The 13005-nt window shown below is 36.8% G+C and overlaps 1 non-coding gene across 1 annotated transcript; it reads left to right on the forward strand.

Moving 5' to 3' along the window:
• Positions 1 to 9099: 9099 nt before the first annotated feature.
• LOC131182776 (small nucleolar RNA R71) lies at positions 9100 to 9206 on the forward strand. Its single transcript, XR_009151037.1, has one exon. It is a non-coding gene; the product is annotated as a small nucleolar RNA R71 (small nucleolar RNA).
• The last annotated feature ends 3799 nt before the right edge of the window (positions 9207 to 13005 follow it).

Here is a 13005-nt window from a genome sequence, read left to right on the forward strand (position 1 = left end):
CCGGCTACAACTGTGGCTTTGGTCCTTTTCCGATGGACTTCCTTACTCCTCGACTGAAAATTTATGACCCCGGTGATCGCATAACCTTGTCTGATGATGGTGAGAGAACTAGATCAATTGACCGATCTGGTTTGCGGACCTTGATCGTACCGGTCTCGAGTGGCTCAACTGAGTTTATTCGGCTTCTCACCACATTGGGTGTTCCGACAGCGTCTTTCCTCCACATTGGGTGTTCCGACAGCGGGTTAAGCTCCGGTCGGCGACACCCTTTGGATCAGTCACAATGTTGACTATTAACATGGGCTTCTTTAGATAGGATGTTCTGCTGGTCTTTAGAGATCGGCCTTTTAATGTAATCAGATCTTTAATGTATTTCGATCTTGAGATCGCCCAGATAATGTAATTTGACTTTTGGAAATGTATTCCGATCTCTTGAGATCGCCCAAATGATGTAAACTTGACGTTTAGAAATGTATCCCGATCTCTTAAGATTGCTCAAATGATGTAAACTTGACTTTTGGAAATGAAAATCTTATTTCGCCAATTATCATCTTATTGATTATTTTCCGATCTCTGATATGTTTGTCCGATCTGGTTCCTAACGAAACGACTCTTAACTGATCCTTTATTCAAAATATTCAACTTATTATGCCGATCTGCAGTTAACCGATCTCTTCATGTAATTTAGAATGTTCGAGAGACGTGTCAGAACAGCTGGCGAATCCCGTTAACCGATGCACTGCCTGGAACCTCGTGAGCATTAAATGCTCGGACGAGTATAAATAGGGGTAGGGGTTAGCCAATTTCTCACTTATGCCATTTTCTGTCTCTCGCGAGCAATTCCAAAACTCTCCCGATTTTTCAAGCTCTTCCGACTCCGTTCAAGCTCCGGTAAGGGTTTTAATCCTTCTTTTAGCTTTAAGTTCTTTGTTTTCCTTAAAAATGAGCGGTGCCGAGGGTCAGAGAGCGGCGAGCCCTCCTTCCATTCAGTTCTCATGGTCGTCTGACGAAGAAGAGGTGGTAGGGCCCAGCGCATAACCAGAACCTCCTAGGGTCTCTGTTCCAGCTCGGGGGCGGATCGGACCATCAAGGCACGCACCTTCTTCAGGGAGGGAGAATCTCCCTATGGACGAGCTGCCATCGATCTTGCAAGAATCCGATCTGCAATCGTTTAGCCAGGAGTACAACATTGAGCCCGATTCATATGAACTTATCCGTTGTCACGGCGATCACCGAGCCGATCACTCCTTTGAAGAGAATGACATGGTTATGGTATACGAGGAACGCTTAAAGGTCGGTCTTCTTCCCTCCGACGACTTCTTCAAGGAGGTCCTAAAATTTCACCGAGTGTGCATTGCCCAAATTCATCCTAACTCATGGCGGATCTTGGTAGCCTTCCGAGGCCTGTGCCGAGCTAAGGGAATCAGACCTACGGCTAAGGTGTTCGCCGAACTGCACAGGCTAACTCGCCGAAAGGACGACGAGCACTGGTTCTTTCAAGCGAAGCCTCATTGCGGGCTCTTTACCGATCTGCCCTCCTCCCTTAAAAATTGAAAGAACCGCTTCTTCATTCTGAGGAGTAAAAATCCGACCTGCTTTGAGGACTTCCCCCGTAGTTGGTGACATCAGGGGCCCTTGATTCCGAAGCGTATTACCCTGAGCAAGGAGGAGAGCTTAATAGTGTTGGAACTGAAGAATCAAGCTGCCACTCTAAAGTACTCCTGTTTAGATGCGGTGACTGCCGAGCTGCATCATTGGACGATGGAGTTGATCACGGGAAAAAAGCGCGAGCTTCAGCTCTCTGATCTTGGCATCGGTATTTTCTATTTCTCATATCTTTGGACCTTATCGATCTCACTGACCTCCTTTTTGTGTAGGTATGGCGGGCGGCGAAGGTTCCAGGAAGCGGAAGAAGGAGAGAGAGATTTCCCGGAAAATAAAGGAGATGAAGCGTTCGGAAATGCTTCGAACACCCGGTCATGAACCTAGGGAGGTACAAGGGGACCCGCCCCGACCTTCGGGGCCGCCGATCATTGAAGCTGTCCGATCTCCTCCTCAACAGGAAGAGCCGCCTCCACCTCCTTCAGCTGCTCCAAGCACAGAAAGGGGTCCTTCTCAATCTTCTGTGAGGGCCTCTTTTCGTGGCGCTCAAACGTTGATCGAGTCCCTGAAGAATAACTGGACTGTTCGGGAGAACCCCGGTTTTTCCAAAGTCTTGGGGTCTTCATCTGCCTTCGGGAGGATCGGGACAGGCTATCCCCGGACAGCCTTGACGATATCTTGACTCGATCCATGAGCCTGAACGTGGAGTGTCTGGTGAACCAGACCATAGTTCAGGAAAAGGCTCATCGCCTGGGCAAGGAGGTCGAGAAGAAGAATCAGGAAGTGACTTCCCTCCGATCCCAACTCGCATCCGCTCAGGATTACATATCTCAAGTTGAGGGGCGGGCGAAGTTCTATGAAGACAGGTTGGCCGAACAGAATCATGTTCTGGCTGAAAGGGATCGTGCTCCTGGAAGTCCAGCGCCGCCAACGAAGCTTCTCAGGTCGCTCAACTTATCGAGGAGCTTAAGGCGAAAGACGAAGAAATGGTGACAGGGATAGCTGGTGCCTATGTGAATGCTCACAAGGACCTCTTGGCCGAACTCCAGAAGTGTTACCTAGAAGAGGACTTCTCTTGGATGGCCAACCTGGCTCCCGGGGGCGAGGGTGAGGATAGTGAAGAGGAGGGAGAGGATGAGCGAAATGTAGATCAGGCTGGGGGTGATCCCCCAGCCGAATAACTTGTACAAATTCTGAAATAAAATGAAATGAAATGACTCTTTTGTTCAATGAATGGTTGTGATCGGAAAATTTTTAAACACTTGATTGTCTGAGTATATTGAAATAACTGAAAACGATTATTATCCTAAGTGTGAGAGATCGGAAAACAAGACATGCATGAGATTGGTAAGGAACCAACGCTAAACAGAACTTAATTGAAAATTTGAACATCTAAGATCGGGATCTTCATTAAACCGGATTGGAACCTTTGCTTGATTATTCCTAAACTTTTAAAAGGGAGGTCGACCATGAATACTGGCAGCAGGGATCTAGTGTTAATTCAATCTTGTCTGACAAGAGAGATCGGGAATATAGTTAACTGGTCAGGATATTTGACAATTGGCTTGAGAGATCGGTGAATGATTGAGAGACCGGTAAGGCTTAGTGTTGATATGAGGACTTAACATTGACTCAACTTTCTGTGAAGAGAGATCGGAACCGTGGTTAGATGGCAAGGAAAGACTTAGTGCTAGGAATCGGTTTCGAAGTTTATTGATTCTGGGGATCGACCAAAATATGGTGTCGACAATGCCTCATGTGATCGTAGAAAGTTTTACATGAGGTGTTACATGAGGCATGTGGGACCATCTAAAACTCTAGGCAGGTTTTAAGTTTTTTATTATTTAAAGCACTAAAAACACTACCCTCAGCATACATCATGTTGAACCTAGTGTTAAATGACCTAATATACAACCCAAAAACATGACCCTAAGCACTCTTAAACCTATCTCAAGACATAATTTAACACAAAAATTTCACTTAAAACCCAAATCAAAGCCTGATTAATCACTAAAAACAATTAAAACTCATCAATCCACCAAACACAAACTAAAACATTGCTCAACTAGTATTCATATTAACAATCGCACCACAAGAAATAACACCAACATCAATCCCAAACATAGCATTGAAAACACATGAACTAAGAATAAAAATTTTGCTACAAATACTATCCACATGACAAAAGCACTGTAGAATTATGCATAGAGATTTCACAAAATATTCAATTGCAAATATGTCAATCTCAGTGTAATACATCAAAAATTAATTTCAAAGAGTAAATGAAGAACATATTGCTATTGTTTACTAAGAAAGTTTAGATTTTTCTCACTAATTTCCTTAAAATTTTGAAACAAATCCCACCTTCCACATTACCATATTGCTGCAATAAACATGAAGCCCAAATTATTTCAGATTTTGACTTGTTAAAAATAACATGCAACATAAATAAAGCTCAAAAACCTCCCTAACATATATTTCTTCAATTCAAAATACACATTTGCCTAAAATTCACCATTAACCTGCAAAAAGGAATTTTATGTCAAATTTGAGTTCAAATGGGGTATAAAACAAAAGAAATATAAAATAATTATAAAGAGAAAAATTTTAGGGTGCCTCCCAAAGAGTGCTAATTTTAGGTCATTAGCTTGACCCTCCTTAAATCAATGAATTAATGGATCATCAAGGAAATAACTTGTTTCCTTCTCAATTGGCTGTCCTATGACATAAATTTTGAGCTTCTGACCATTAACTTTAAAAAGTCTAGAATTTTCACTCCAAATATCCACAGCTCCATATGGATAAACCTTCACAACCTTGAAAGGACCAGACCATCTTGATTTCAACTTGCCAAGAAAGAGTCTAAGTCTAGAATTATACAACCAAGTAAACCAAGTCACCCTCTTTAAACTCTTTCCTTTTACTATACTTGTCATGCCAAAATTTAGTCATCTCTTTGTAAATCTTAGCATTCTCATAGGCATCCAACCTTATCTCTTCAATTTCATTTAATTGAAGTAATTTTTTCTCTCCATCACTTTTTAAGTCAAAATTCATAGTTCGGATTGCCCAATATGCTTTGTGTTCCAGCTCAACCGGCAAATAACATGATTTCCCATAGACTAAACTAAAAGGTGTAGTTCCAATTGGTGTCTCATAAATTGTCCTGTATGCCCATAATGCATCATCTAATCTCAATGATCAGTCCTTCCTCGAATGATTAACAATTTTCTATAAAATTATCTTCAATTCCTTATTAAATACTTCAACTTGCCCACTGGTCTGAGGATGGTAATGTGTAGCTACCTTATGAGTAACCCCATATTTCTTCAAAAGATTTTCAAATTGTTTATTGCAAAAATGAGATCCACCATCACTCATTATAGCTCTTGGTGCTCCAAATCTAGTAAAAATAAACTTCTTCAAAAATTTCACTACTACACTTGCATCATTTATAGGGGAAGCAATTGTCTCAACCCATTTTGACACATAATCCACACCTACCAAAATAAACTTATTCCTAAAAGAAGATGGGAATGGTCTCCTGAAATCAATGCCCCAAACATCAAATAACTCAATCTCCAAAATTCTTTATTGCGGCATTTCATTTCTTCTTGATATATTCCCCACTCTCTGGCATCTATCACATCTCAAAATAAATTCTCTCACAATTTTGAACATATGTGACCAATAAAATTTAGCTTAAAGTACTTTAATCGCTATTCTATCCACACTAAAATGACCACCATAGTCAGAAGAATGACAATGTTCTATAATATTATCTATTTCCTCTTCAGGCACACGCCTTCTAACTAGGCCATCATTACATCTCTTAAATAACAATGGATCCTCCCATGTATAGAATTTCACATCATGCAAAAGTTTCTTCCTCTGTTGATAGCTCAAATCTTGTGGGAGAACTCCACATGACAAGTAATTGACAAAATCTGCAAACCATGGTAATGCATCAACAGCAACCAATAATTGCTCATTTGAGAAAAACTCATCAATTAGCAATTCCTCTTCAATTCCATCTTTACTCTCATGCTTAATCCTTAATAAATGGTCTGCTATAACATTTTCAGCTCCTTTCTTATCTTTTATTTCTAAATCAAACTCCTAAAGTAATAAAACCCATCTTATCAATCTTGGCTTTGCTTCCTTTTTATTCAACAAATATTTTATGGCAGCATGGTCTATATAGATAGTCACTTTTGATCCAACCAAATATGACCTAAACTTATCCACAGCAAACACCACAGCTAAAAATTCCTTCTCAATAGTGGCATAGTTCACTTGAGCATCATCTAAAATTTTGCTGGCATAGCATATTGCATAAGACCTCTTCTCCTTTTTCTAACCAAGCATAGCTCCCATAACAAAGTCACTAGCATCACACATAACCTCAAATGGAAGTGATCAATCCAGAGATTGCAAAATAGGTGCTATTGTTAGAGTTTCCTTCAACCTGTTAAAAGAATCAAGACAAGCTTGGTCAAAATTAAAAGGAACATTATGATTTAACAAATTTGTAAAAGGTTTATCAATTTTTGAAAAATCCTTTATAAACCACCAGTAGAAACCAGCATGCCCAAGAAAATTTCTAATTTCCTTCACTGAAGTTGGTGGAGGCATCTTCTCAACTACTTCTATCTTGGCTTTGTCTACTTCAATTCCTCTATTAAACACCAAATGTCTAAGAACAATGGCTTCTTGCACCATGAAATGACATTTTTCTCAATTTAGCACCAAATCTGTTTCTTCACATCTTTTAAGCACTTTAGAAAGGTTAGAGAGACAATCATCAAAAGAAAAACTATATACAGAAAAATTATCCATAAAAACTTCTATAATTTCCTTAATAAAATCAGAGAAAATGGTCATCATATACCGCTGAAAAATAGTTGGTGCATTACAAAGGCTAAATGGCATCCTTCTATATGCAAATGTACCATATGGATATGTAAATGCCGTCTTCTCTCGATCACGAGGACGTATTAGGATTTGGAAAAAACCAGAACACCCATCCAATAACAAAAATATGAATATTTTGCTAGCCTCTCAAATATTTGATCAATAAAAAGCAAGGGAAAATGATCTTTTCTAGTAGCACTGTTAAGCTTCTTATAATTTATACACATTCTCCAACCTATGACTATTTTAGTAGGTATCAACTCATTATTTTTATTTTTCACAATAGTCACACCTTCTTTCTTAGGAACTACATGAACTGAGCTAACCCAACTACTGTCAGAAATGGGATAAATGATCCCAACATCAAGCAATTTCAAAACTTCTTTCTTCACCACCTCTTTCATATTAGGATTTAACCTTATTTGATGTTCTATGGTGGCTTTAAAATTATCCTCTAAAAGGATTCTATGCATGTATAATGTAGGGCTTATACCCTTGATATCATCAATGGTGTAACTAATGACTTTCCTATGTGCTCTCAACTCTCTCAATAACTTTTCAACTTGCACATCACTCAAACTTGCACTAATGATGACAGGATAAGTAGAATTAGGTCTAAGAAAAGCATACCTTAATATAGATGGAAGTGGTTTGAGGTCAACCTATGGTGCTTCTTTCTTATCTAGCAAAGGTGGTTGTGCAACTTTATGCTTCAATTCTTTAACTTGCAACATTTGATCTCCTATAGCTACTTGAGTAGCTTCCAAAATTTAATCAAAAGCTGCAACTTCAGAATTTTCATCATTTGTTGTCTTACTATGCACCAAGCAATTCTCCAAAGGGTCTTCAAGATATCTTTTCCTAAATTCTTCTTCCACAATCTCATCAATGACATCTACCCTTAGACAAGGATCAACTTCATGATGTTTTTTCAAAACTTGATTCAAATTGAATTCGACCTCTTCTTCTCTAACTCCTAATGATAGCATCAGTTGTGGCTGAGAATGGCCTTCCCAGAATGATAGGAATGTGAATATTCTCTTTCATTTCAAGAATCATAAAATCTACAACTCAACTCAACTCAACTCAATTAAGTCTTTATCCTAAGAATTTGGGGTCAGCTATATGGATTCTCTTTCTCTAGTCTAAACGATCAGCTAGTTGCAAAGAAATGGTTATTGGTTTTAATTCTCCAACCTTTAACTTCTCACATATGGATAGTGGCATCAAGCTCACACTAGCTCCAAGATCACACAATGCTTTGTCAATGCTCGTATCTCCAATGTGGCAAGGAATAGAAAAACTTCCTAGATCCTTCAACTTTGGTGGGAGCTTATTCTGTAAAAGAGCACTACACTCTTCTATTAATGCCATGATTTTATAATCTTCTAGCCTCCTCTTATTTGATAAAATTTCCTTCAGGAACTTGGCATATGAAGGCATTTGAGAAATTACATCTGTAAATGGAATAATGATATATAACTTCTTCAAAACTTCCAAAAATTTTCCAAATTGTTTATCTAACTTTGGCTTCTGAAACCTTTGTGGATATGGTAATGGTGACTTATATGGTGGTGGAGGCTCTTACTTTTCCTTACTTCTCTCTCAACTTCTTTCTTCTTAATTACTTCCTCATTGACTTCATCATGATTTAAAGTAGACTCATTCTTGTTTTCATCTTCTTTCTTCTTTTCCTCTTCTATTCATCTTTCTTTTCTTCTCCTACAATTTTCCTACTCCTTAGAATAACTGCTTTATAATGTTCTCTACGATTCTCTGATTGGCTTGGAAGTTTCCCTTGTGCTTTACTAGAAGAGCATGCTTGCTAAGCTATTTGATTTTCCAACATTTTGTTATGAGTAGTGAGCTGATCTATCATTGAAGTTAATTGTTGAATCATTTCTCCTTGTTTCTGTTGAGCAAATAAGAAATTCTCTATCATAGATTTCAAAACTGAATCTTGGTCTGAAGACGAAACTGGTGGTTATGGAACAAGAGCATTTTGATTCCTTTATGGTGGAAATCTAAGTGGTACTCTATCTTGCTGAAAATTCTGTTGCTGTTGAAAGTTGAGAGGTTATTGATAATTCTGCTACGGTTGTCCTTATTGACCTCCCCAAGAAAAGTTAGGATGGTTCCTCCATGCCGGATTATATGTAGCAAAAAAAGGATTACCAACTGGCTTCTGATTGTAATTCCCAATAAAATCAACTTGCTCATTTCCAAACTCTTGGAAAATCATTAACATAGTTCACATTTCCTGCACCAACATCTTTTGTATGACTAGATCCTCCAATTGAAGTATCAACCTTCATGCTTTACTTATCCATTTTTCTTGTCAAAGCATCAAATTTGGCATTGAACATACTCATGGCATCTAACTCATGAACACTAGCTGATGACTTCTTCATTTCATTCCTTTCACAGTTCCATTGATAATTGTTGTAAGCAATTTTATCTAATGCTAAATAAGCTTCGTCTTCTGACTTTTCCATAAGATCACCTCCTTAAGATGCATCAATTATACTTCTGATAGCTAGAGAAACACCATTGTAGAAATGTTGAACTAGTATCCATTTAGGGATTTCATGATGTGGACATCTCCTTTGAAGATCCTTGTATCTCTCCCATGCTTTATAAAGACTCGCATCATCCCTTGGTCTGAAAGAAGTTAATTCATTCCTCAATTTTGCAGTCTTGCTAGGGGGAAAGTATTGAGCCAAGAAAGCTTGTGACAACTCATCCCAAGTAGTTATAGAACCAGGAGGTAATGAATGCAACCACTCTCTAGCATGATCCTTTAAGGAAAAAGGAAATAATCTCAACCAGATGGCATCATCTGACACTCCATTTATCTTCAGCATGTCACTAATCTCAAGAAAATGTGCAACCTACACATGTGGACTCTCAATAGGACCTCCCCCAAACTATGCTTGTTAAACCATTTGACAAAGTGATAGCTTCAATTCAAAGTTGTTTGCTTCCACTCTAAGCCTTGTAATACTCGGTCTAAAATCTTCAAAACTAGGAAAAGCATGACCCCTAACTGATCTGTTGTTGTTGTTTGCCATAACTTCTATCACTTGTTGTTCCTGATGTTGCTCTTGTTATCTTTGAATTCTAAGTTCAGCTTTTCTTCTTTTAGATTCTGCTCTCAAAGCCTTAGCTATCTTCTCATTCTTAGGATCAAAAATTAAATCAATTTTCTCACTCCTTGTTCTTCTCATATAAAAGATAAGTACCTGGAAAAACAAACAAAGAAAATCTCAAAGTAAAATGATAAAGAAAAATTAAAATCAAAAGTAAAATGCCCAAATTAACCAAACAATCAATCGTCTACTATCAAACAACAATCAAATCCCCGTCAACGGTGCTAAAAACTTGGTTTATACTCTGCAAGTATAAAGATCATTCAAGTAGTAAAGAAAAGATATTATCCCACAGAGATTTGATGTTTGAGTACCAAACTATAAAAATTTCAATTATTTGGACTAACCATAAGGTGTATAAAAAACTAAAGGATGAGATGTAGAAATTTAAATTGAAAAAAATAAGGAAATTATAATAAGGTAAACAACTAAATTTTTAAACATTATGCTAATTTACTAAAATACTAGCAAGTAAATAGAGATTGAATTAATTAATAGCAAAGTTGATTCTAGAGTTAAGGTTCATGAAGTAAATTTTATTGAGATTTAGATAGGCAAAACCAAATTTAAGGGAAATACAAGTTTGAAGGAAGTTGATTCTTATTTCCTTTAATTTCTCTTTCAAGCAAACTAAAGTATGTTTTAAAGGAAATTAAACCACATTCTCATGCGATGTTTAATTACCTAAAACCCTTTAAGTACTTTAATCAACTTAAAAATTTCTCTTAACCCACTAGTTTATTTCTAACACTAAGTGATTAAGTTCATTATCTTGATTATCTATCATTGATTTTTACCTCTCGATTCTTCAATCTAAGATTAAGAATAAAACCCGAAGGATACCAACAATGGGCATGTAAATAAGCACACAAGATAATAATCAAAGCTTATATATATTAAAATCTAGTTAAAACCAATCCAAATCCACAAATAAAACTTAAATTATTACACCCAACTCTGAAATCTTAAGTATCTACTCACTCATATTTGCATTTACAAGTAAAATATATGAAATAAAGCAAGAAAACATGAAAATAAGACTAAAAATAAAACCAAGAAAAAGAAGAATCAAATCTCTGAGGAATAGCAACTGGAGACATCACTTTGTAGGTAGCCTTCCTCCAAAAACGTTGTTCTGCACTAATTTCCCTCAAAGAAGATTTTCTCTCTCTTCCTTCTTATAGTAAAAATGAGAATATGATACTTATGTATCCCTTAAAGTTTTGCCTTATAAGTGGCCTCTAAAGAGATAAAGACAAAAGGTGTAAAAAGTGTAAAATAAGAAAAATTTCCCATGTCACCAATCTACCAGCATCATCTAACATGCCTCATGTTGATTTCTGGAGAGGAGCTTTAGGTTCTGCACAACCAGCTACACGAGACATGTCAAAGTCTCTGAAACTTTCGGTAAGTTTGGTTCCAAAAATTCTAGTTACACAACCCAGTGTTGAATTTAACATGCCTCATGTTGATTTTGCTCACTGACTCTTATCTTCACACGCCCTTCAACATGGGACATGTTGAGGTCCTTGAAAATCTCGGCTGGTTTGCTTTCTTAGGTGAATTTTCTTCATTTTTCTCACCACTTTAAGCTTTCAAATCACCTTGAATTTCTCTCACATGTACCTTTTTGCGTTTAAACCATATTAAAACTTATTAAAAACATCAAAAATCCAAAAATCAAATATAATGAAACTAAAATTAACAAATTAACTAAAATAAGATAGAAATCCTAAAAATACTTAATTAAAAGGGGCAAAATAAATGCAAAATTATCCTAAAATGCCTATATAAAATGAGCTTATCAATGATCTTGCAATTTCTAAACCCAAGAAGAAATTTAGATCACCCAAGGCTTTTATGCAAAAGGAGTAATTAAGAAATTGTTTAACAAAGTCAATTTCTAACATGTCATCTCCTGCTAGAATGACATCATCCATGTATACTAAAAGGGCAGTAAAAGAAGTAGATGTCTCCTTAACAAACAAAGAATAATCTAACTTTGATTGTGTGTAACCAATAGATAGCAAGGCTGTTAAAAGTTTAGAAAACCACTGCCTGCTAGCTTGCTTTAAACTATATAGAGACTTGACTAATTTGCACACTTAGTTAGGTTTAGAAGAGGAAAACACTTGAGGCAAAACCATATACACCTCCTCATGCAAATCTCCATGCAAGAATGCATTATTCACATCCAATTATTTAAGGAACCAATTGTGCATAGCAGCAAGAGCAAGCAAGAGTCTTACTATTGTCATTTTTGGTATAGGTTAAAAGGTGTCAAAGTAATCAATGCCCTCAGTTTGTGTATAGCCATTGGCAACTAATCTTACCTTACAACGTTCAATAGAACCATTTGCTTTGTGTTTGATTTTATAAACCCATTTACAACCAATGGGAACCTTGCACTTGGTAAATCTATGAGTACCCAGGTTTTGTTTTGCTCTAAAGTAGATATCTCAGCTTGCGTAGCTTCTTTCCAACAATCAAACTTTATAGCTTGGGAATAAGACTTTGGTTCAACTAAAGTGGTGATGGAAAGAACAAAATTTTTATATGATAGAGATAAAAAAGTATAAGAAACGAATAAAAAAGTATAAGAAATGAAATTGGAAAGGGGATAAAGAATCCCTGGATTTTCAGCAACTAAAGTTGAAGAGGATAAGTTGCAATGGTAGTCTTGGAGATATGAAGGCTGTCTTCTGGTTCTGCAAGATTTTCTGGGAACAATATATGGAGTAGATGATTGTGATGAAGAAGGTTGTAAGGAATTAGCAAGAGGATCAGTAAAATCATAATGGGAAGAGTGATGTTTTGAGGCATTGGAATTGGAAAAGAATTAGATCAATAATGAGGCTATGAATGAAATGGAAAAACTGATTCATGAAAAATCACATTTCGAGAAATGAAAATCTGTCTAGAATGAAGATCAAACAAAATATATCCTTTAGTGCCACTCTTAAAACCAAGACATGCACATTTCTTTGCTCTAGGGTCAAATTTTGATCTTTGTGCAGTAATAGTGGAGGCAAAACATAATGAGCCAAAAACTTTAAGGTTATTAAGATCAAGAATGGTGCGGTAAAGTACCTCATATGGAGATTGATTTTGAAAAATAGGGGTGGGAAGTCTATTGATCAAATAAACTGAATGCAAGATAACATAAGACCAAAAAATTATGGGTAGACAAGCTTGAAAAAGTAAAGCTCTAACCACATTCAAAATGTGTTGGTGCTCTCTCCATTATTGCATTTTACTGAGGTGTTTCTACGCAAGTGATTTGATGAATTATGCCTTTAGAAGCATAAAATTGGGGCATATTAAATTCTAATCCATTGTC

Source organism: Hevea brasiliensis, chromosome 8 (assembly GCF_030052815.1).
Source record: "Hevea brasiliensis isolate MT/VB/25A 57/8 chromosome 8, ASM3005281v1, whole genome shotgun sequence".
NCBI lineage: Eukaryota > Viridiplantae > Streptophyta > Magnoliopsida > Malpighiales > Euphorbiaceae > Hevea > Hevea brasiliensis.